This window comes from Canis lupus, chromosome 1 (assembly GCF_011100685.1).
Source record: "Canis lupus familiaris isolate Mischka breed German Shepherd chromosome 1, alternate assembly UU_Cfam_GSD_1.0, whole genome shotgun sequence".
Classification (NCBI taxonomy): domain Eukaryota; kingdom Metazoa; phylum Chordata; class Mammalia; order Carnivora; family Canidae; genus Canis; species Canis lupus.
Genome location: NC_049222.1, coordinates 94818738 through 94843787, shown reverse-complemented (window position 1 = coordinate 94843787; position 25050 = coordinate 94818738). Strand labels below are relative to the sequence as shown.

The 25050-nt window shown below is 37.8% G+C and overlaps 1 long non-coding RNA gene across 2 annotated transcripts in view; it reads right to left on the bottom strand.

Moving 5' to 3' along the window:
• Window positions 1–25050, bottom strand: part of LOC111096991 — a 44757-nt gene that overhangs the window by 13998 nt on the left and 5709 nt on the right. For both annotated transcript variants that reach the window (XR_005354295.1, XR_005354294.1), the window contains exon 2: window positions 12847–13006. This is a non-coding gene — a long non-coding RNA (uncharacterized LOC111096991). The remainder of the gene's footprint in view (window positions 1–12846; window positions 13007–25050) is intronic.

The following is a 25050-nucleotide window of genomic DNA, read 5'->3' as shown; positions in this document are numbered from 1 at the left end:
TGTTCCCTCTATCCCTATAGTGGGGAGAGTTTTAATCAAGAAAAGATGCTGTATTTTGTCAAATGCTTTTCCTGAGTCTATTGAGAGGATTTTTTGGTTCTTGTCATTTCTTTTATTAATGTGATGTATCACGTTGATTGATTTGAAAATATTGAATTGCCCTTGCAGCCCAGGAATAAATCCTACCTGGTCAGGGAAATAAGTCAATCAGAGAAAGACAATTATTGTATGGTTTCACTCATATGAGTAATATAAGAAACAGTGCAGAGGATCACAGGAAAAGAGGAAAAACTGAATGGGAAGAAATCAGAGAGGAAGACAAACAATGAGAGACTCTTAATGCTAGTAAACAAACTGAGGGTTGCTGGATGGGAGGTGGGTGGAAGGATGGGGTAACTGGGTGACAGGCATTAAGGAGGGCATGTGATGTGATGAGCCCCGGGCGTTGTATGCAACTGATAAATTACTGAACACCATTCATCTGAAATAAATGATGTATTATATGCTGGCTAATTGAATTTTTTAAAAAAAAGAAAAGAAAATTTGGGGGGAATGCAAAATGATTTAGATGAAAATATATGTCCTTCAAAGCCCTAACTCATTCCATAAATGAGGAGTTACTGTCTTGATACATTTATTTCCAAGGTGCTTCAAGTTCATTTCTTTATCATTTTAGCATAGCTTTCTACATTTGACAGATTTGTAATTAACAACATCAAAGTCTGAGTGTGACAGCATATAGAAAGTAGGAATGATGATTTGATTTTGTTCAGGTGAGCCTCTGCGTTAGCTGAAGGAACTAAGGGTTAGGGTTAGGGTAAGGGTTAGGGTTAGGGTTAGGCAGAGTTACTACATATCCCTGGCGCTGTCAGCAATAACTTATCTTTTGGAGGACTATGAATTTATGGTTAAATCCATAAAAATTTAAGGAGATAAAATAAGATAAATGAAGGTAGATCAATAGTTTCACAGTTATCAACAGAGCTGCAGTATAATTATATTCTAGACATCTACACCCTTAATGAACTTCTGATAAGAAGCTATGGATTAATAGTCCATATTAACTTAGGCAGAGCTGCAGAAGAAAATCTGCATTTATAATTGTGTCGCTTTTGCCTGTTTTGCAGAATTCTATTCTAGACTGAAGTGCACTATAAAAAGATACATCTGTAATCAACCACCATTGAGAAGAAACACGAAAGAAACTACCTAATTTACATAACAAGATCAATAACAAAAAAATCAAAAGATATGACAAGAATTTTGTGGAGTAATGTAAAAAGCCTACATGAGGAAAACTTCCATTCGATACAAGATAAGTCTTTTTTGTTCTATTGATTCCATTTATTTTTAGTGATGATACCTAATGCTTTGAAATTTCAAGTGATATTTAAGAACCTTTAAAAAAGGATATACAACTTCCATCTGTAACAAACATGACATAAGTTAAGATCTACAGCTCTCAAAGTACATTTCAGTAAACGTATTTCCTTCCTGGGCTGTGTCCATAGCCAGGGATTTACTGAACTTTAGACCAGAAGTGTATCAGCAGTGGCAGTACAATTTAAAAGGCATGTGTTATTTAACAGATATTTTATGATAACTATTTCTTTTCATCTCCATAAGAGCTCTAAAAAGAAGATACAAGTATTTCCATTACACAAGCAAGACAGCTATTCCTAAAATCTGAGGCAAGTTCCCTTACTGGAGCTCTGCTTCCAGGCAATGAACTCAGGTCTGCATGTTCCAAAGTCCATATTCTTACTTTCCACTGCCATTGGTACGTTGACCTAATAAAATAGTCCAGAAAATAGGAAAGGAGAGTGGAGATCTTTTACCTTTGCTCCTATGTTCTTTAAATCCTAAAGAAGATTTTGTTTTTGTTGGATTCTTACTACTTAATCTCTCAGATTGGAATTATAAATGCAGACTTCTTATCTTCATTATGAAATTACAGACAGCTTGTAAGCAGAATCACTAATTCTACATTGTATCTCTTAACGTACCTAGAACTAAGATGACAAAAGAATGGACACAATCACGGAGAAGTCTTTCAAGAAATATGGTCAGAAGGGAAAAGGAATTAATAATAATTTGGCCTAGAAAATCTGTTCTAAACAATAGATTTTGAATAGAGTCAGTGTAATTAAAATATTAGCTATTCCTAAATTAATACATTTAATGTGATCCCAATTACAACTCCGAAAGTTTTTGATTTGCCTTTTCCGTTTTAGTGAGTAGTGAGGTCTTTTAGTAAAGCAAATTCTGAAGTTCACATGGGAAAATAAACAAAAAAATTTTAGTAAGACTGAATAATGGAGTAGTAGAGAGTGACAGTGCCTACCAGGTAGTAAACATTTACCTCTCTCCTAAATGAAAAATGCATTCATCTCATCCCAGCATCTCCCAAAGTCTTAACCCATTCTAGCATCACCTCTAAGTCCCAAATCTCATCCTCTAAATACTCTACATCAGGCATGGGTATGGCTCTGGGTGGGGGTCATGCTCAGAAGGACTTTTTATCCATGAATCCATGAAACTAGAAAATTGCTCTCTCCTTCCAGAATAGAACAATGGGGCAAATACAGTATAGACTTTCCCATTTCCACAGAGGGAAACTGGAAGGAATAGAGAGGTCACCAAATGAGTCCAAAGTCAGCAGAGCAAATTCTGTTAAGGCTCAGAAGATCCTCTGAGGCCTGACACCCTGTCCCTAGGGCCCTCAGGAGTGGTCCTGTTGGCCCCTGGCTCTAAGCCTGTCTCTCTGGCCTCTGTCTCCATGTCCACGTATCTGTGTTTGGAGTCTTTCTTCCTTGTTACTGAAGGACAGCCCATGTTTGTCACCAAGGAGCTCTGCAAGCCCCCTTCCTGCTTATAGAATCCCAGAAGTTTGATAGCTTCCCTTCATTTCTTCCGGTCTCTGTTCCTTCCAGAGAAGCTGATGCAACATTCCCAAAAACCTTGTTGGTCTGTGGTATATGTCATGCGGACCCACAACATTAGATCCTTCCTGCAAAACCACATCTCTTTTCCTGGCTCAGCTGAGATGGTTGAGTGGATTCACCGGGCCCCTACCTAATCTCTTCAACAGAAGGCTGCCCTACAGCGTTGCCCTTGGCCCTCCCTCTGGATCCTACTTCCCCAGCCTGTGAATGGCCTTCTGTTTCCATCCTTTGTAAATGCAATTGGCTTGGAACCTTCCAGTCAAGTGCTACTTCCTCTTTGCCTAGTCACCCCCTCCTCAATTTATCTTCTTCCTCACACATTTTGCTACAGGCAGAATGGAGCTCTGTTTGGAAATCTCTGCTAACTATCCACATTCATCTTTTGTAAATTCTGTTTTCCACCAAACAAAAGAACACAATTCAGTTGAGTTTTCTAGCTTTGTAATAAAGATGACCTTTTCTCCAATTTCAGATAATATGTTCCTCCTTTCTTTTTCAGATCTCACCAGAAACACGTTTAACATTTGTATTTCTGCCAAGATTCTGTTCTTCAACAGACGGATGTTCATGATGAGAAACTTTCTCTGCAATGTTTCTTCCTGAGCTTTCATCAGAATCGCCCTTAACATCCATACTTCTTTACCAATTCCGAAGCCACTTTCCTTGGGTGCTGCCATAACAAATTGTCACAAACTCAGTGATTTAACAGAAATGTATTCTCTCTACAGCTCTGGAAGCCTGAAGTCCAAAATGAACCTTCTGGTGTTCCTTCTGGGGACTCTAAGATAATCATTTGCTCCACACTTGTCCCCTGGTTTCTGGGGGTTGTCTGCAATCCTTGGCATTTCTCGAACTGTCAATACATTGCTCCAATCTCTGCCCATGTCTTCACATGGCATTCTCTGTGCCTCTGTGTGTGTCCTTTTCTGTGTTTTACAAGGACGATCTCATTTGATTTAGCACCCATGCTAATCTAATGGGATCTCATCTTGATCTTTATTGTAATTATATCTGTAAAGCCAATAAAGACACAGTCTGAGGTTCTGGGAGGACCTGAATTTTGAGGGCCACTATTCAACCCACAAGAGTAAATTTTATTTCAAGCAAACTATTAGTAAACAAACAAACAAGCAAACAAAAAATGTGTCCAGAGCTTGCCCATACAAAATAGCATTAAGGCTTGTTTCTCCTGCTGGAATTCTCTGAGTTCCTCTAGCCTGATTTGGCCCGATGTAAAGTCATGTTATCCCCATAGTGATTTAAATTGATCCTTCTTTTCTGTTAGGTGAATTAGAATTTTTGTCTCATTTGATCCCAGTATTAAATTTTCTTTTTGATTCAGCTGGCTTCTGAAGTGATAACTTCACAGTGTTGAACATACAGATGCTGTTGTATACATCAGAGTGTATGGCCCCCTGAGGGGTTTCTGGGAATTTCCCAGGAATCTTAGCAACAAATCTCATTCGTGTTCTCATACCATAGTTCCTGGACTGTTCACACTGTTATTTCCTAGACTCCAGCTCCTTCTACCAATTTGTTCTATTCATTGACATATAAAGTCTAATTTCTCCCTCTCTTACTCTCTCTGTGGCATAAGGAATACCTGTACCCCACTTCTCCCTCTTGCAGTGCTGATGTGACTGGACTGTTCACTGAAGCAGGCTTCCAGCCCTCCTGCCTATTTCTCCTCAGATTTTTCAGTTATGAAAATATTCTTCTTATCACAGACCTTATTATGAGGTCCTAAATAACACTTGTAGCTTCAGTAAAGCTGATTTAAAAAAAAAAACAAACCTGTAATTTCTCAATGTTTCATGAAATAAGGAGCTAATTGTTTTAATGATTCCAATATAAGTTGCATCTTATTTCACTGTGTTGATACTAATGTTAATGTCACGTGGTGGTTGTTTTCTGATGCAAAATCAGTTTTAGGAAACGTTTTTTGTGGTCAAGGGTATAGAAACAGCTTTGGGCACCAAATCCTTTAGATCTCTGTTTTTCTTCAATTACCTGGCTGTGTACATACAAATATCAAAATGAAACCACAGGGGCTCCTGGGTGGCTCAGTTGGATGAGTGGCCAAATCTTGATTTCAGCTCAGGTCACAATCTCAGGTTTGTGAGATCAAGCCCTGCATCAGGCTCTGTGCTGGGCATAGAGCCTACTTAGGTTTCTCTCTCTGTCTCTCTGTCTCTCTCTCTCCTTCGGCCTCTCCTCCTGCTCTTTCTCTCTCTTCCACCTTCTCTTAACAAAGAAAAAAAGGGGGGGGGGCGACCACAAAAGTCATGTATTGCATTAATCTGCTTCCAGACTCAAAGTTCTATTCTTTTATCCCAACCAGAGTTGTTACCATCTTGTTCAGTGCCAAATGAGCCTTGATAATATACATTACTATCAATGCAGGCTCTATGTGGAATTCCCTGAATATGAAGGGTGCTACAAACCTTCTTATTTCCGTGAAAGCAGTATCAATGGTGCTTGATGCATAAACAAAGTATGTGTGTATTCAACTTTGATGCAAGTTGAAAGATGTGAAAAGAGGTGAAATTGGTAGAGCATCAAATGAAATAAAATATAACAGTTTAATGTAACTACTAGTAGGATCCTACTCTACAGTAGTTGTAGATCAAAGATGTATATGAGAATTTAGAGCAAAAATGAGTGGTTTTGGTTTTGAGCTGGTAGAGTAATTGTTGGAAAGACTCCTATAATCATCATATCATAGAGGCATCATCCCCACCATGTGCCATGCACATTTGTCCTATTATATGAAAGAAAAAATAAGCCTCTAATAAAAAAAAATTAATTGTTTTAGAGCTACTATTTCTTGCAGTGCAAAACAGATCCTAATTAGTTCACTGCCATTCTTTGCTTCCCTTCCAAGAATAGTTCTTCAGCTTGCATAGTAGTTACTGAAAATGTCAATATAATTTTGCTATAATTCTTCCTGAGATGTATAGAGATAAAACCAATCAACATTACATTGTATAATTGTGTGCAATTTTATTTAAAATAGTCATGCTAAGCAGTATGTTCTATATTCTCATATAAAACATCAATAAAACAAGTTTCATGCAATTAAAAGTCAAAAAACATATTAAAAACTAAATAAATATTCATCGGTGGGTGGTAGGTGGAAGAAATTGGTAAACTTCTCATTTTTCAGTTCAAATAAATAAATTTTTAAAAAGTAATAAAGGGGGAAATTGCCTTAAAATTGTTTCTACCTATAACTTTTAAATAGCTTTAGTTGGGTTAAATTAGAATAGTAAAAAACTTGGAACCCTCCTGATTAAAGTATTTTTTAAAAATTCTGAATAAGTATTCATTTGCTTGTGATTTTCATATATCAGCAGGTTTGGATTCATTAATTGCAAAAACGCTATTGAACTGGTGCGATCTGAAAATATTCAAGGAAGAACCACAGTTCAAAGGAAAAGTACTTTTCTAAGCAGTGGTCTTCATTTTATCCTTTCAAAAGACAATGGTATTTGGTACTTTTCCCCCTCGTGATGTGTGGCGATGTAATATCAAGTTAGATATTTCACAGTCATGGTGACAATATGCTCAAGTATGTGTGAATGAAGTAGCAGCACTGTATGGAGCTAGATCTCACAACTGAAAGGCTAAGCTATTTTACTTTTCTTTCTGTGTTGTCACTGTATGGAGAAGGGCATTTTGGCACATTTGGCCACATGTTTCACAATGAAAACACAAACTAAATTCTTTTTAGAATAATAAGATCATTTAAAATATGGACCATAAAAATACAAATACAAATGAAATGAAATGAAATAAAATGTGGACCATAGACACATCTCAGTTTGCATAAAGAACATAACTCAGCTTTAACAGTTATACCCATGAGTGTATGTGAAGAAGCACAGGGCAGAATGGAGGATGGTGGAAGCTCAGATTTATTTTTTTCAGCCCTTCTCATTCTGCTCCCCCCCCTCCAAAGAAGCCAAAGTAGACCTACTGTGCAAAAACCTTTCCATGGATAAAGGTGGTTACTACATAATGACAAAAGATTCAATTGACCAGGAAGATCCAACTATGAAGGTATATGCACCTAACACTGTCTCAAAATACATAAGGTGAAAATTAACAGAACCATGGGTACAAATGAGCACATGAGGATACTGACCACAACAACCACAACAAAACAGGCAAGAGATAAGCTTCAAATTCTGACAATTCTAACTGAAATATTGTGGAAAAGAAATGTTCTCTGAAAAGGAAAGATATTTGAAAGCCAAAGGGGAAAACATATAAAAGAATGAAGAGGATATGGCATAGAAGAGGGGTAAGACCAAGGGCTGATCAGAGGGAAATTAGAAGTAAGCAAGGCAACCTTTACTTGGAGGAGGATGGACTTTAAGATGTGGATAGGAAAAAAATTCTTAAGGATTGCAGGAAACTGACCCAGGATAAAGTGAGTATGTCTTGCGATGGGTCTATCTAAATGTAGACAAAATCCAGAGCAGGAGAGAGACAGTCTTTCCCAAGAGAATGCCCTGGCAGGAGGAAACCCAGCAACACATACTCTCTGAATGATTCTGAATGATTCAAAACAAAAAGAGTTGGAATTAGTTGGCTGGAATTATAGGACCAAGATGAAACAGGCAGAGTTAAGAGGAGTGGATTATGACCCTTAGAACAAAGAAAATGAGGAGGAGCAAAAATCTATTCTGAGATTCAGGTCTTTCTAAAACATGCAAGTTTCCAACTGTGGAAAGAAAAATAAAATACAGAGCCAGAAAAAAAAAATAAAAAGCATAGAAAATGTGATGGTAAACTGGGTGAAGTGAGAATAAGGATTATTTGAGTGTTCCATGATGTTCAGTATTTGGGAAAATTTAGTTGACATCAGATTTTTAAGAAATTTTGAAAATGTTAGGGAAAAAATTTCCAGAACAAACTCATTTCATTCAACAACATTTATTAAGGTTTTGTTCATATGGCTGACTTAGTTTTGGGGTGCACACCAATAAATAACAGCACTTCCCTGTCTAAGATGGAAGTCAGACATGTAAATAGTCAGAATTCTGAAATGTTTTGTGATCTGCAAATGCCAGCGAGGAGAGGTAAGTTTTTGTTATGGCACAAAGATTCCAAAGATCTTACCAGTTACAGAACAAAAGTTATTTCTTATTCATATGTCAAGTGTAGGTAAACAAGGACAAGTAGACAGGACTTCATTCAACTGATAAGAAAAGATTTAACGTCCAGTGATTTTTTTTTAACATTACCTGTCATTGAGAAAGGTGGCATTTGTCTAAAAATCACTTTCTGAGAGCTTTGTCCTGCAATGTACGAAGGCGTGTAACAACAGCTCAATAGAAGTAAATTATGTGCTTCAAAATAAAATTGGTTTGAATATTTAGATGAAGAGAACACAGTCTGCTTTTAAACTTTAAGGGAACACATCCTGTCTATAAAAAGAAGCAAGGGGTCCCAATGGACATTTACCACAACCATCATCTTGGCATTAGAAATATGTCAAGGAATAATCTTTTTTTAAAAGCTGTAGAAATCCAACTTTAATGTCCTAAAACAAAGGAAAAAAAGAGATCTTTCTCTTTTCTCTGCTTCCTTCTGTAAGTGTGCTTTATTATTAAGCCTTTGGTTGGAATGGCTTTTTTGTTCCTTCAGTGAATGTGGCCAGCTAAGGTTATGTGTTTTTGTTCAGGAGATGAATCAGATGGGAGTGGGGAAGTGAAACATTTTAGTCCCATTTCAAATTCCTTGGGGAGAATTCCAGTCATTCTGCCTGGGGTCAGGTGTCAACTAAAAGTATCACACCTCCTGTGAGGATCATGGGGATGGATGGGGTTGCAGAAAATTCATGGATGAAGGAGGTGAAAATTTTCCCGCAGAAAGCAAACAGAATAACAAATAACTGAGAAGGTGGCGGGGAGACAGTACCACCACCCAGTAGAGAGGGTGAACTGTCACAGCATTAGTTATGTCTTTGGAAGCTTCCTTGCAATAAGCCAGGGCAGGGGTGGGGTGTGGGGCGGATAGTAATAGAGTAGGGATTACTGTGAGACCCAGGGTCTCCTCCTCCTCTCCTGGGGGGAGCTTGAGATCTAATTTCATCAGTATTCCTTCTGTCAGCAGGACATGGACACCCCTTCCCTGCCTTGACTCTCCTCTGTCTCCTGCTCCTAATTGGGCACATGGACCTGAATTTTGCCCATTGCTTCCCATTGCATAGTATATCTCCTTGATGCTTTAACTTTTAATTTTAAATTCAGAATATATTTTCTTGCCTCCTAAAATCACAGATGATCCCAGGATTTATCTAAATAAATCAGAAAGAAGATTTTCATCGACTCAGGAATGCTCTTGTTGGCATCCAACACCATTATGGCTTATTCTGAAATCTGAAAAACGTGATGATATCTAGCCTTTGTCTAACAGGGAGCTAAGTAACTCTGCAATGGAACAAAATTCTAGCTATTTAGCGTGACTGTTCTTGTTTAAATTGTTCCCAGAACTTTGGTTTTACTGGTGTTTTCTCACTGCTTTACCCCATTCTAGCTGAAGATTATTCATGAATGATGAAAAGAAGCAAGCATGAAGCTTGGAGGAGATGCTCAAGAATACATAAAGAAAGCAAAATATTTGCATTATTGCTTTTTTTTTCATTTTGTTTTTTACATTCAGTATTTAAAGTAGACTTCTTACAGAGAGAAGGGCAGCAAAATGCAACCACTTTTACAGCTAATTTGCAAATGGAAAGTGTTAATTAAAATTTGAGGCTCTCAAAGTTTCTAATTAGCCTGTAAAATTCATTCTGCTATTGGGATTTCAGTTTTTATTTCTTTTCCTGGTTGTATCTCTAATTATAGACTATAAGCTAAAAGGATTTTTTTTTTATATTTCACAAGAGCATTATAAAAGAAAACCATCAAAGTTTTAAAAATATAAAAGGCTTCCTAAGATTTGGTTGATACAAATACTGTTAGATAATTTGGCTTCACTGTGAAGTGAAAACTTCTAACAGAAATGATTGAGCTTATACTTTATGAATTGGAATTTAGGGAAAATAATCTCAAACATTGATAAAGTTTATCTAAACCATGGACATAATTCCATCTGTTGGCAATGATATCATACAATTTCCATATTAATTTATTATCTAAATGGTACAAGAATATGACAAAAAGTGTGAGTCAGCACTCTATTTTTTAAAAGATTTATTTATTTGAGAGAGAGAGAGAGAGAGAGAGAGAGATCAAGCATTGGGGGAGGGATAAAAGGAGAGGGAGAGAGGGAATCCCAAGCTGACTCCCCATTGAGTAAGGAGCCTAATGCAGGGCTTGATGTCACAACCCCAAGATCATGACCTGTGGCAAAATCAAGATCCAGATGCCTAACTAACTGAGGCACCCAGGTGCCCCATTCACTTTTTGAATACATGTACAGGATTGGTGTTTTAGGATAACTGTCCTGCATAGTAAGTAAGAAGTTGAAATTATGGAAGAATCAGAAATTAAAACAACAGCAATTCATTGACCAGCCCCCATATATACCAAGAACTTAATTAAGGTCTACCTGTCACAGCAATCCTGAAGGTTACATCTTTATTTTTTACCACATACAAAAATACATAGCTAATATATTATACAAAGCTAGTAGGTGTATATATATATATATATATATATATCCTAAAGTCACCCTATTTTAGTGTACAATTCAGTGATTTCTAGTAAATTAGTAGAGCTGTGCAACCACTCCCATATTCCAATTTTATTTTATTTATTTATTTTTTTATTTATGATAGTCACAGAGAGAGAGAGAGGCAGAGACACAGGCAGAGGGAGAAGCAGGCTCCATGCACCGGGAGCCCGACGTGGGATTCGATCCCGGGTCTCCAGGATCGCGCCCTGGGCCAAAGGCAGGCACTAAACCGCTGCGCCACCCAGGGATCCCCCATATTCCAATTTTAGAACATTTCCATCACCACATAAAGATGCCTCATGCTCATGTGCCCTCAGTTTTCATTCCCAATCCAAGCCTAAGCAATCACTAATGTACTTTCTGTCTCTATAGGCTTGCCTTTTATGGACATTTCATATAAATGGAATCTCACAATCTATGCTTTTTAAAAGTTTACTTAGCATAATATATTTTGTGGTTCATCTTTGTTGCAGCATGGATGGGCATTTGGATTATTTCTACTTTTGGGCTGTTACGAATCATGCTGCCATGAACATTCATGCACAAGTCTCTGTACAGACACCTATTTTCATTTATCTTGATGGATATTCAGGAAAGTAATTGCTGGGTTATATAGTAAATTTACCTCTTCATTTTCAAATAAGTGACAGATTGTTTTCCACAGTGGCTGCACCTTTTTATATTCCCATGAGCAATGAATGAGGGTTCCAATTTCTCCACAGCCTTTCCAACACTTGTTTCTGACTGTCTCTTTAATTATTTGCCATCCTTGTGATTGTGAAGTGGCATTTCCTTGTGGCTTTCATGTGCATTTCTGTGATGGCTAATAATATTGATAATCATGCCATGTGCTCGTTGGCCATTTGATATACGTCTTCTCTGGTGAAATGTCTATTCAAAATTTTAGCTTATATTTTGTTGCATTTTGGTCTTCTGATAACTGAGCTGTAAGCTTTTAAAAGATATTTGAGATGTATGTAATTTATCATACATATGCTTTGAAAATCTTTTCTCCCCATCTGGGACTCATTTTTCACTTATTAATGGTGTTCTTGAAGTTCAAAATATTTGAATTTTTATGAATGTAAATTGATCTTTAATCACTTGTGTTTTTGGTGTTGTATTAAGACTTTGACTAACCTAAGGTCCCTACTTACTGAAAGAGGAAACTGAGGCCTCATGAGGTCAAGGAGACACTTGAGTGCAAGAGTGTCTCCTACGCCACGTCTCCTTTGGACTCACTGCCAGCAGCATGAATTCAGATGACTGATGTCTTACACCGGGCCTGTGATGTCCCTGACAGTGGAGGTATTCTGAGTGACACAAGTACACAAAGAAAGAACAGACATATCTTCCTGGAAAATTCTCTTCTAGCTTTCTCTGTATAACTTGAAAGAAAGGTTCTATAAGCAAATACATATTATAAGAAAGTTTCTGATGATCATTTAATCATCCTAAAGTAAAATGAACAATGCTTTTCTTTGACTTTAAGATCTAAAAAATATACATTTAATAAAAAATTGGCTTTTAAAAAGTTTTAAAAATCTTCTATATAAAGCAAATCCTAAGGCTGGCTGGGTGGCTCAGTCACTTGAGTGGTGGACTCTTGATTTTGGCTCAGGTCATGATCTCAGGGTGATGGGATCAAGCCCCTCATTGGGCTCTGCGCTCAGTGTAGCATCTGCCTCTCTCTCTCTCACTCTCACTCTCTCTCTCACTATCCCCCTCTCTCTTTCTCCTCTCTCTCTCTCTAAAATAAATAAATCCTTTTTAAAAAGTTCTGTAGGAAAACCAGGAGATGAATTATTAAATTTAAAGTAATCAAAAATTTTAACTGGATTACTCAAATTAGAAAAATTGACTATTATAATGTGCCAATAATTAAGGCTAGTCACAGTGTTATGTGGGTTTAATGTTAAACCTAACTAAAGAAATGTTGTGAAGAATAAATTGAGGAGACTAGCTCATGTTGTGAATTCAGAGAGCACTTCAAAAATGTACTTGTGGCAGGCAGCCTCTAAGGTGATCCCAATGACCCCTATCTGCTTGTATTCCCACCCTGTGTAATCCTCCCACTTTTTAAATATAGGCTAGACTTACCAACCAGCTTCTAAGAAACAGTATATAGCAGAAGCATATATAGAGAGATCACTTTCAAGATTGGGTGACAAAATGACCTTGGCAACCACCTTGCCCTCCCTCTTTTGCTCACTTGCTCTGGAAGATGCCAGCTGCCATGTTGTAAGCTGCCCTATGGACAGGCCCACGTGGTAAGGCCCTGGTGTCTCTTGCCCACAGCTCAAAAGGCCTAGGCGAGGGAGTGCCAGTCACTGGCCCTGGAGAGTGATCAGGTCTCATCCTCATCTATGAACCTACAGAAAAAAAAAAAAAAAAAAAAAAAAAAGAAATCCTTTAAGTCAATACGATTTTTGGATAAACCAGATATTCAAATTAAGTTGACATCAGTCACACCAGGAGAGAGTGAGATGATTTTTAAGTGTCCTGTCATTATCCAAGCATATTACAGGTAAGGTCTAATGAGAAAATGCTATCAGCAGCAGCCATCAGTGCATTAACCTCTGTGGGGATGAGTGAGCTCTGATTCTGCCGTGATGACATCAGACTCAAGGCAACACCTGGCATCTTCATTATTTGAGGCTTGCACAAAGACATCTTGTCCATTCAAACTGTTCATTCTCAATTCTTGATGCACTGACTGTTAGAGTTAAGGTGTTGATTTATATTCTTATGACCAGAACTAGTTTAGCAAAGGGTACAGTTTAAAATCAAGCAATTAAAGGGAGTGAAATTTCTTGTAACTTATCTCTCTTTAGTTATGTTATCATGAATGACTCTAATGACTCAGTGTGAAGAGCATCACAATAATAAGGATGGAAATAAACAGGGAATTTTATAAAGCAGCACTTCTCAAAGTGGGCTTCATCTTTTATTTGAAAAGCAAATTCCCTGTCTCCACCCCCAAACTAGTGGATCAGAAACTCTAGAGACTAGGATTCCAATGTCTTCTAAGGTTTAAGAAACACTGTTCTAGAGCACTTGTTTTCTTTTTTTTGTTTTTGGTTTTGTTTTTGTTTTAAATTTATTTTTTATTGGTGTTCAATTTGCCAACATATAGAATGACACCCAGTGTTCATCCCATCAAGTGTCCACCTCAGTGCCCGTCACCCAGTCACCCCCACCTCCCCTTCCACCACCCCTAGTTCATTTCCCAGAGTTAGGAGTCTTTCATGTTCTGTCTCCTTTTCTGATATTTCCCACTCATTTTTTCTCCTTTCCCCTTTATTCCCTTTCACTATTTTTTATATTCCCCAAATGAATGAGACCATATAATGTTTGTCCTTCTCCGATTGACTTATTTCACTCAGCATAATACCCTCCAGTTCCATCCACGTCAAAGCAAATGGTGGGTATTTGTCATTTCTAATGGCTGAGTAATATTCCATTGTATACATAAACCACATCTTCTTTATCCATTCATCTTTCGATGGATACCGAGGTAGAGCACTTGTTTTCAAAGAGTGGCTTTGTCCTAGAACCAAGAGGGTCCCCAAGACTGGCTAAAAATTGACACTAAAAGCAATAGATAATACTACATGCTTAGTTTTTTATGGACTGCTGAGTATTAAATATTAGTAGATTAAACTGAACCAATTAATGATTAATTAAAATTTATATTCATAACCTAAGGTCAACTATTAGAGTTTATTGACGAAACCAACAACACCTTGTATTTTAGAAATTTGGTTGCAAAACTCTTGCACTAGAAAACAGTGGAAAAGTCCACATTTTTTTCAAGAATGACACTTGGTTGTCAGTGTATCATCAGGGTACATCATGGTGTTGACTGAGGGGCCAGATTCAAAAGGAAGAAATCTGCCTTTGTAGGTATAAACAATGAGGTCATGCATTTAGCAAAACAAACAAAAACACCCCAGTAAATTCGATTTTAAAAATAGTTTATTTTCACATCATTATGAAAGGTTTTCTGAAAGAAGAGGTTGAAGGAGTTTGGGTTGGATGTTTACAACTCATATATTATTGTGGGTTTTTTTAAAATAGTGGGTTCATCACCAATTATAACAACACACATTGTTCTTTATGATCAGGCAGGTCCAAAAACAACCTTCTTTTGCTCCTGTTGAGAGACGGTACTGTGGGAATCTTGCCAGTTCCCAGGTTTTAGAGAAGTTTAGGTGAAGGGAATGAGGATGAGAGCGTACATCTGTGCCTTGAGTTCAAGGTCCGGGAGGACAGAGCCTTGTGTGGAGGGGTGCGGCCCCAGGGGCAGTTCTGATGGCTCAGGACTTGGAAGAACCTGAGTGAGGAGCTCCCAGAAGAAGAAGGGAAGGATTGAAACCAATTTTCCCTTTCTTGCCTAGTGAGGTTGTGAGACCGTCTTCCTATTTCTTCATGCCTCTGAAAACATTCTGATTGTCTGTTTGCTTTTAATTTCTGCTGTAAGAACAACTTTTCCTATCAAATAAAAATGTGAACTGAAAAAATAAATAACTAATGGAAGAGGGGTGAGCAGTGGGAAGGGGATCTGCACAGAATGATCTGTCAGGTTCAGCCCTACCTGCTGCTTTGGTGTCTCAATTCAGTCATGAGGGAGGTCGCATGGCCTCTGAGGTATTTTCCAACTCAAGACATCTTTAATCATCTCTCTTCTCCATGTATTTCAATCCTCCTTATGTTATGGTCAGAAAGACATAGGATTTGATCGCCCAACCCTGAGATCATGACCTGAGCCAAAACCAAGAGTCAAATGCTTAACTGACTGAGCCACCCAGGCACCCCCAGAAAAGGTACTTTTAAGGAGCTAAAATACACATTACTGAAAAGAAAATTAACTCACTCAGAACATATGTACAGTGATCTCAGGGTCATGAAAACCAGCCCTATTTTGGGCTCTGCACTCAGAGAGTCCACTTGAGATTCTCTCTCCCTCTCCCTTTGCACCTCCCACTCATGCTCACTCACTTGCTCTCTCTCTCTCTCAAATAAACAATTACATCTTTTTTAAAAAGTACCCTTTCTGGCTACTGTACATATGCTCCAAGGTTGTTAACACAGAAAGCCACTGGCCTAAAGCCATATACATTTGATCTGATCCATTTCAATTCTGTGGGTTCAGTATTTCTGTCTGTTTGTTAGGGTCACCAGGTTCTAAGAGGCTTTGCCACGGCATCCCAGGGATCAGGTGTGAACACATCATGGCATGAGATCCATATGTATGGAGACAACCAGAGTCCAACTCCAGAAAATGATGCAAAAGGCATGTATCAAAGAAGAAATAGAATTTTTTATTTGCATTTTAGGTTTAAAAACTATCAGAGGTATTTGTATTTGTACTTGGTTTGTTATGAACAGGGTAACAGGGAGTTAAAAGAGAACCACTATTTCAAAAGCTAAAAATCTCACCAAATCCTTAAGATGTTATGAAACAAAGCTCTGGCTCTGGTGTACAAAGCAGCCCCTGGAATGTGTTTTCTGTAACCTGTGTGATACCCTCTAGTGGATAGGGCTCATTTTTTGGTGCTGTTATTGTTTATGTTACTTTTCCCCAGTTTTTTGTTGACATTATTATTTTGCTTTACGTTTTAAGGCTTGCAAAATGATGTAAGTTATGCACAAGATGTAAGAAATAAAAATAAATGAACACCCACGCGTAACCACTCCACCGAGGAAAGAAAACTCATGCATGCCTTTGCAGACCTCTATTGGTCTGTCTCTAATCTCATCCCGTTTATTATTCCCATTGTTCCTCTTTACAGTTTATTGGATATAAATATACTGCTACATAAGATATTGCTTTGATTTGCATATTTTTAAAAGATTTTATTTATTTATTTATTTGAGAGAAAGAGAGGATACAAGCAGAGGGAAAGGCAGAGGAAGAGAGAGAAGCAGACTCCTCGCTGAGCAGGGAGCACGACTCAGAGCTGGGTTCCATGACCCAGGGATCATGACCTGAGCTGAAGGCTTAAACCAACTGAGCCACCCAGGCGCCCCTGATTTGCATGTTTTTGAACTTCAAATAAATGGAATCATACTGTGTGTATTCTTTGACTTGCTTTTTTGGCTCAATATCATGTTTATAATATTAACTCTTATAAAGTTTCATTGCGGTCTATGGTCATTGCTTTATTATATCCCATCATAAAACTATATTAAGCAAATGTATCCATTCTAGTTGATTGGATTGGGTTCTCCCCCACTCCATTTTTGATATTATAATGACAATAACTCTGAATCTTCTTAGAGAGGATTTTGGATATAGGGGCTGGAATTTCTTTAGAGTATATTCAGTGCAATTACTGTGTCCAAAATTTTACACATCTTCATATCTACTAAGCTATGATAAAGTGTCTGCATCCCTAGGAGCAGTTAAAAGACTCAGGAGATCCATGTCACCACTTATAGTTGATAGTGTTGCTCTTTTTAATTGTGTCCAATTTGATGGTTGGGAAATGGTATCTCTCTATGTTTTAATATGCATTTCCTTCATTACTAAGGCAGCAAACAAAGTAAATAATTTTATTTAGACAAACCAAGGAGGAAAAGATAGGAAGGGGCTACCTGTGATGAAGAATTGGCGTGGAGGTCTCCTCTAGAGGGTTGGCTGTATAGACATGAGTGACAAGATGGGCTGTGCCAGGTGGCCAGCTGAGGGAAGGAGCTGCAGACAGAGGGAGTGGCTTCTAGCTCTTCCAAGAGGCAAAACCTTTCCTTTTAAGTGATGTAACTAAATATTCTTAGTTGATAAGTTAGAGACCTGGGAAGACAGTTCTCACGTAGATTAGGAGACTCAAACAGATGGTGTTGGAGAGGAAATAATGCTTAGGGTATTAAAAAAAGAATGGATAAGGAGACATACATGATGCCTGTTTATTCTCTTAATTAGAATCTGAATTTGCATTGTAAGAGAAGGAAAACCACACATAAAAACAAATTTTAAACTCTTTGAGAAGAATTAACGTGACATGAATAATGCAATATTATAAGCTAAAAATAACTATTAAGATCTTTCTAGAGATGGAGAATCAAAAAAAAATTGGGGGGTCCATCAATTTTTAGATCTGTGTGGTTTTGTAGGACGACAATGCCTTGTCTGTGTTAAATCCAGATGAAGCATTTCCAGCCCTTTGGAGATGCCTCCCAAGTTTTATTATATGTAGCTACAACGGATCATTCATTATCTGGAGTGAAAATCAATCCTTGCTTTCCTGCCTTGAATGGTAAGCTGAGTTGAGTGTCACCATTCACTCCTGGAAAAGGACCCACTTATTATTGATCAATGGAGTCCAGAAGGGCCCAGGGAGAACCTTCCTTGTTTTTCCTAGTTAGTCACTTTGCATTCTCCTATGATCAGGTGCCAAGATGGAATCAGGCACATGAGTGATTTGCCAGGGAAATGCCTGCAGAGAATGAAGAAGCAGGAGTAGGAGCAGAAAGCATTCCAAAAGAGATGCAGGTCTGACACCTGAGAAAGGAGATAGGGGATGAGGCAGGATTGGGCAAGAAGAGCCTCAGACTTCAGTGCAGCTCTGAAACAGCCTCTGCCAGGCTGATGGGGAGCTGTAGAGCAAAGGCTATCTACTGGAAAAATCTTGCATCAGGCAGGGAGGGCCTGCTCCACCAACCAGTCATTGACTGGGAGAAACCTGTAGAAAGCATGGCCCCAGAACGAAGGGTTGGGTGGTGGGAAGTGGGGCAAGAAGTCCCAGAGGTGCAGCGGTTGTCACTTTCCCACACCCTTTGCGTTAGGACTGAAAAATGTACCTCCATAGTTGCCTCACTGAGAAATATAAGTTTATTAAACTTGTCACATCAAGATGTTTACAGTCTTCAATGTCTCCATAACAATTAAATATCATGAATACATCTGGGCTTCTAAACTGTGTTCTTGTCTATCAATTATGACACACAAGAGTATCTTACTGGTGTTCCTAATGATACTGAAATGAAATAAGGATTATTTGCCTGGCTCAAGGGATTATTTTTTTTTAAACTTTGCTTTGTTTACAAACAAATTAAAACCACATTTTTTTTTAATTTGCAAGTTAAACTGATATAGAGACATCTGTTGGTATCCCGTAGCTTCCTTTCTCTATTTATCTATAAGTACAGTGATTCTCTTTTGTGTTCCTATCCTCAGGCACTCTTAATTGGTTTATTGTAAAGAGAGTTTCTTCACCTGAACACATAGTCATTATCTATTTGGGCTTCACATAAAATTATTGTTATCCCTGACCCAGTGGTCCCAAACCACTCATGTGTGTCTAGAGTGTTCTGGGCCTAGTGATGCTGTCATATGGTTGTGGAAACCAGCCCTCCTTCATTGCTTATTATGTGACATTCAGACATCTCAGACTCATTTGCTTCATTACTTTATTTCTTATTAACGGCACATCCCATTAAAGCAGAAAGATGCAACAATGGGATTCAGATAAAAAGAGGCCACGATTAACCAAGAGACTGGTTCTCTATTCCTCCCTCTGTTTGCAATGTTCAGCTCATTTAATTTACAATTGGAAAGGAGGAAAGGAGTGGAATGGCTCACTTACTAAGAGCAGAAGTAAGAGGAGAAGAAAAAATTAGAGCAAAGGTATAACATCTAGTATTAGGTTAGCCATCTGTGTGGGAGAACAGAAATATGAATCCCTACAGGCGGTTTCTCTAACAAAGGCTGTGTAGCCCAGGGAGGTAGAGAGAACTCTAGAGGTGACATGCATTTGAGATTTCTAGCATGTGACATGCCTTTATCCAAACGTCTTTCTATCTTACTACAACCTCTTACTACCCACCATGGTTTTCTGCTTAGTCCTAGGGCCACAGAGAATAATTTTCCAGTTGGAACACCAATACTCTCTGTTCTCCTGATGGCCTCCCGCTCCAGGTCCCTGACTCATGCCTATGTACCTTTGCCCTTGAATGGCTTTCACTGACAACTTGACCTTCCTTTGCTCCTGTCAAGACCCCTAAGCTCCCTTTAATGGAAACAAAGAGTATTCAATGACAGTTGCAAGAAGACCCATTAAAAAAAAAAATAGACCCCAAGTCACTGTTAGAAGGCTCATTGCAAACCAAAGAATCAGGTATTCTCAAAATCAAAGTTCATGGGAGAAGCCAGACCTCCCAAAGCCAATGAAACTTCTTGACTGACAAATATAATAAGATAGCCACTTTCCAAGAAACTCTTACTTTACCACCACACACTGTCCCCTGCTCAGCCTTCTGTAGAGACAGAAGCTTCACAAACTTAAAGCACAACAGCTGCTAACACCTGAGACTGAGAAGCTCATTGGAAGGATGATGTGGGATGTTTTGCTACTTGGATGGGTTTCAGAAACACTCATATTGGCCACAGGGTCTCTCTTTGGTCCTTTGCCCAAAATTTAGTCCACAGTCTTCCTAAGATTACACATCAATGCAAAGGAAATCTCAAAGATCTTCTCCACAAATATTGGAGGCAAAGATGATAACTAGCTCTTTTGCACAACTAGAAATAGGAACCATGTGCTTTTGTCTGATGTGTGGCTGAACTTTTAGAATTGCAGCTCTCACTTTGAGTCTGTCTATATGTTTTTGTGTCTGTGAGTATGTAGTAGTTTCTTACCTTTGGATGGTATTACAAAATTACACCATATATTCCTTAAAAGGACCTCTATTCTGTTGCTTTAAAGATAAATAAACATTTATACAAATTAAACAGTTCTGAAATTCCCAGAAATTTGGGAAATATATCTTCGAATATCTTCTAGAAACTAACTCAAAGATTTTTAAAATTCAAGTTAACACAATTTAGGTTAAGTCTTTGGCAAAAAGGACTAGTTTGATATTGTTGGTTGAATAAAGACAGCTACATTGTCAGTATCACACATTTTTATTCTATTTGGGTATGCTCTTCCTAAACTTAAAAAGGTTTCCTGATTAAATAAACTAGCTTTGTAGCTACCAGCTGTTTCAGATCATTAAAAATGTGAATTCATGGTTAACCAAATTAAACCATTCTTCCAACCAACCTTATTTTAACAGTACTTATGATTTGTGGTATGAAAATAGTTTCCAAGCTCTTTACGTAACTGAAAACCTTAAATTTATGTTAAACTGAGTTAATAATATTCTTTAGATACCCAGGTCACTTATAAATAAAACAAAATACTAAAACTTGATTACTAAGCAAAATTTTAACTTTACATGCTTTTTTTTTTCTCTAATTTTTACATGGTACAGAAAGGCTACAGTCTACTTACTGTAACATTTTATATTCGTATTTCTCTTTATTATTTATAATATCCCTCTTTCCAAATACCTGATTTCCAGGTCTCTCAAACAACTGATTAGAGAACTGAGGTCAAGAGATGCATCACTAATTTATTTAAGAGATGGTTTCATAACTAAGCAGTTACACTTAAAGAACATATTGAAGAAAAAAAAGAACATATTGAACTTCTACTACTTTAGGGATAGTCTTAGAACACTAGCAAAGTTGCAGAATATTGCACACAGTTCCCCATGCCAAGTTCCCAATTTCCCATAACATTTCTATTTTAGCTCCTAACTTATGGTAGAATTTATAATTCCTTCCTTATGTTTTTTGTGGTTGCCCTAGAGTTTACAGTATGTATTTATAAATAATGTAAGGCCACTGTGCAATAACATTACACCACTTCATGTGTGGTGTAAGGACCTTATCACAAAGTATTGCCAATCCTTTCCCCTCATCCCTATGACATCACTGTCATTCATTTCATTTATCCATGTTCTATAACTAGGTAACACATTGTTACTATTGTCACTTTAAACAGTTACCTTTCAGGGACTCCTGGAATTCTTGCTCTCCACTCAGGTCATGATCTCAGGGTTGTGAGATCAAGTCCCACATCAGGCTCCCCACTCAGCAATAAGTCTACTTGAGATTCTCTCTCTCTACCCTTCCTACATGCATGCATTCTCTCTCTCTCCCTAAAATAAATAAAATATTAAAAAAAATAAGAAGAGTTCCTTTTAGAAATCAATTAAGAATTGACAAACTCAAGGATTCCATTTTGCCTTCATTCATTCCTCCCTGGAAGCTCCTCCTTTATGTAGATCCAACTTTCTGATCTTTATCAGTTGGGCCATGTTTAATGTTTGTGGTAACATGGGTGCTAGATGTTTCAAATTCCTCTAGTGTTCTTGTTTTTGTCTCCCTTCTTGACTTTGGAGCTTCCCTAACTACTCCTCTTCAGAGACAGTCTTTGACCTGCAATTCTTTTTTTAACTAAACTAAATTAAATTAAATTTAAATTCAATTCATTAACATATAGTGTATTATTAATTTCAGATATAGAGTTAAGTGATTCATCAGTTGCATACAACACCCAGTGCCCATGACATCACATCCCCTCCTTAACACCCATCACCCAGTTACCCCACACTAATAATGAGACCAAAGAAAGAGAAATTAAGGAATCAACCCCATTTACAATTGCACTGAAAACTATAAGATACCTAGGAATAAACCTGACCAAGGAGGTAAAGGATCTGTACTCTGAAAACTGAGGACCTCATGAAAGAAATTGAGGAAGACACAAAGAAAGGGGAAAAGACTCCATGTTCGTGGATTGGAAGAAACATATTGTTAAAATGTCTATGCTTCCCAGAGCAATCTATACATTCAATGCAATCCCCATTAAAATACCATCAACATTTTTCACAGAGCTGGAACAAATAATCCTAAAATGTGTGTATGTCTTGCAGTTCTTTCGGCTATAACCTACTTTAACTAGACTGGAGACCTGTAGGTATCATCATAGACTGTCAGGGACAGAAAGCATTCTATAACCTGCCAATAAATCCCAGGCCATAGTGGACTCTGCCTGGGGCTGTGGCCTCCACAAGTTTTTGTGACTCTGCTACAGGGATATGCCTCTCTCCCTGTGTCCCTACTCCTTTCCCTAACTGCAGCATTCCCAATCTTTTTCTGGAGGCTTTATCCTCTATTGATATGTTTCACCCACCTATCCCCTCATATGAGCAAGGAAGGATGCAGGGGGCTGAAGTTCCCCTGACTGGGATGAAATATCAGAATCTCCTCCTGGCCAAGTTCTTTCTCCTGAAGAGCATGCTTCTGCTCTATAGAAAGCTCTGGATATATTTCCAAATAGTTCCTATGTCCCCACTACCTCCTCCTTTTATTCACCACTCCCTCCACAGCCACCAAGGCACCTTTCTCCATCTTCACCATAAGAACCTACAGGGGTCCTGTTGGGGAAGCCCCCAAGACTGTGGCCTCCAGGATTTTCTCAACTAGTCACACCCAGCCTCCAGCAATTTGTCAAAAGTATCATTTAAGTCTCCCTACTAGTTCGTGGTTGCAGTGGTGCCTGCGATAGATATAAGGAAGCAGGAAAGCCAGGCTCAGTTCCTATCTCTCTGTGTGTGCCTGCCTCTCCAAATGTCAGGGTGACAATTAGCCTTGAAGCCTTGATTCTCTAATAAATCCAAGAAAAGCTATTGATTTACAATTTTCTAGATTTTTCTTATTGTAAGGCTAAAAGTTATGACTTCTGGAAGTTCCTTTCCTTGATGTTAACATCTTATATAACCATGGTATGTCTTTAATACTAAGAAATGAACATTGGTACTACATTGTTAACTACAGATTTTATTCTGATTTTACCAGTTTTTTCACTAATGTCCTTTGTCTCTCTCAGAATCCAAATAAGGAAAATAATGCAGAGAATTTAGTTAAGTATCAGCTTAGTCATCCTCAATCTGTGATACTTGCACCATCCTTTCTTGCTTTTCATGACTTTTTCAGTTTTGAAGTTCTCTCATTTTGGATTTTTCTGATAATTAGGCTGGGCTTATGGCTTGGAGGAAGCATAGCACAAAGGTGAATACCCTTTTTATGCATTATAATGGGGCATTCATGACAGCAACATGACTAATCATTAGGGATGTTAGCTTGATCAGTTGGTTTATGTGGCATCTGCCAGATTTCTTTGCTGAAAATTTACATTTTTTTTTCTCAAACCTATATTAGTTAGAAGCCAATCACTAAATTCAGCGCACACTCAAGGGAAAGGAAATTAAACTCTACCTCTTGGAGGCAGGAATATCTGTATCTGTATTATTAATAATTTTTGTTATTTATTTTTTCATATGGACTCATGGACAGCTATTTTATTCTTTGGAATATGATCTAGCACTTGTTTGTTTCATTGCTCAATTTGTTAAAATTTTCTGGTTGAATCTTTGTTTGAGCTTATAACTTATTCAGTCTGTGTCTGCCCTGAGTAAGGTAATGCTGAGCTCTTACTTCTTCCCGTAGGTGCCTATCACTCTCTAGATTTCATGTTGCTTGTTTTCCTGTAACATCAGTTCTCTGCTGGGTTCACAAAAAGTAATTAATTTCCAGCAATGCTCTTTCCAGCTTTCTATGTCTCCAAAGTCACTTGCCAGAGTGATATCTGTCAAAAACACCTTTCCATCTATCCATAAAAATGTCTCAAAAAAAAAATCTCTGAAAAATCATGATCCAAGAGCTCACATGAGAATAATGGATATGTAATTACAATATGAGTTCTGACTCATTGGTTCTATGTGCTATGAAATGTTTTGATCCAGGCTGGTGCCATTTAAGAAGATAAAAATAGAGAGATTATTTCTTAGTGTCACTTCAATTCTCTCCCTTTGCATCATTCCCATTTGTCCCTCACTTACAGAACCTATTACACACACACAGGCCAATGACTCGGCTTGTTTTATATCCATACTATCAATCATGCGCTTTGGCCTTACAGCAATAGATTCACTCCCTACCTTGTCCTCAGTGGAGAATATAGTAAATTATCAAAAACAGAAAGCTCACATTACTCTCATAAAGTGTAGTTAACAAGCAGGGGGAATGTTCATGCAACACCCCCATCAATCAGCCTCTGTGCCGAGGCATAACAGTAAATATCAATGGCAAATAAATAAATAAATAAATAAAGAAAGAAAGAAAGAAAGGCTTTTAAAATGGGCATACCTCCCAGGATCTTAGAAAGAAAGGCAACATGCATTTAGAACTCAGAGATGTTTAAAGGTTGAAACAGGTCAAGAAGAGTAAAACTAATACCATTTCACAGATTTGAGCAATGACCTGAGGAAAAATCCATTACATAATATACCTGTTAGATGTTGAGGAAATAGTTTGGAAATGTACTATCTTGCCTGAAAAAAAACACTATAAAAGTATATTCTGGAAAGAGATTCAAGATGGCAGCAAAGGTAGATCCTGAACTCATCTCCTCCCATAGACACACCAAAGCTATAGCTATGTATAGATCATTTCCCTGTGAAAAAAGATCTGAAATTTGTATGAACTGCTTCCCCACAAATAGAGATAAAAGAACCTCATCAA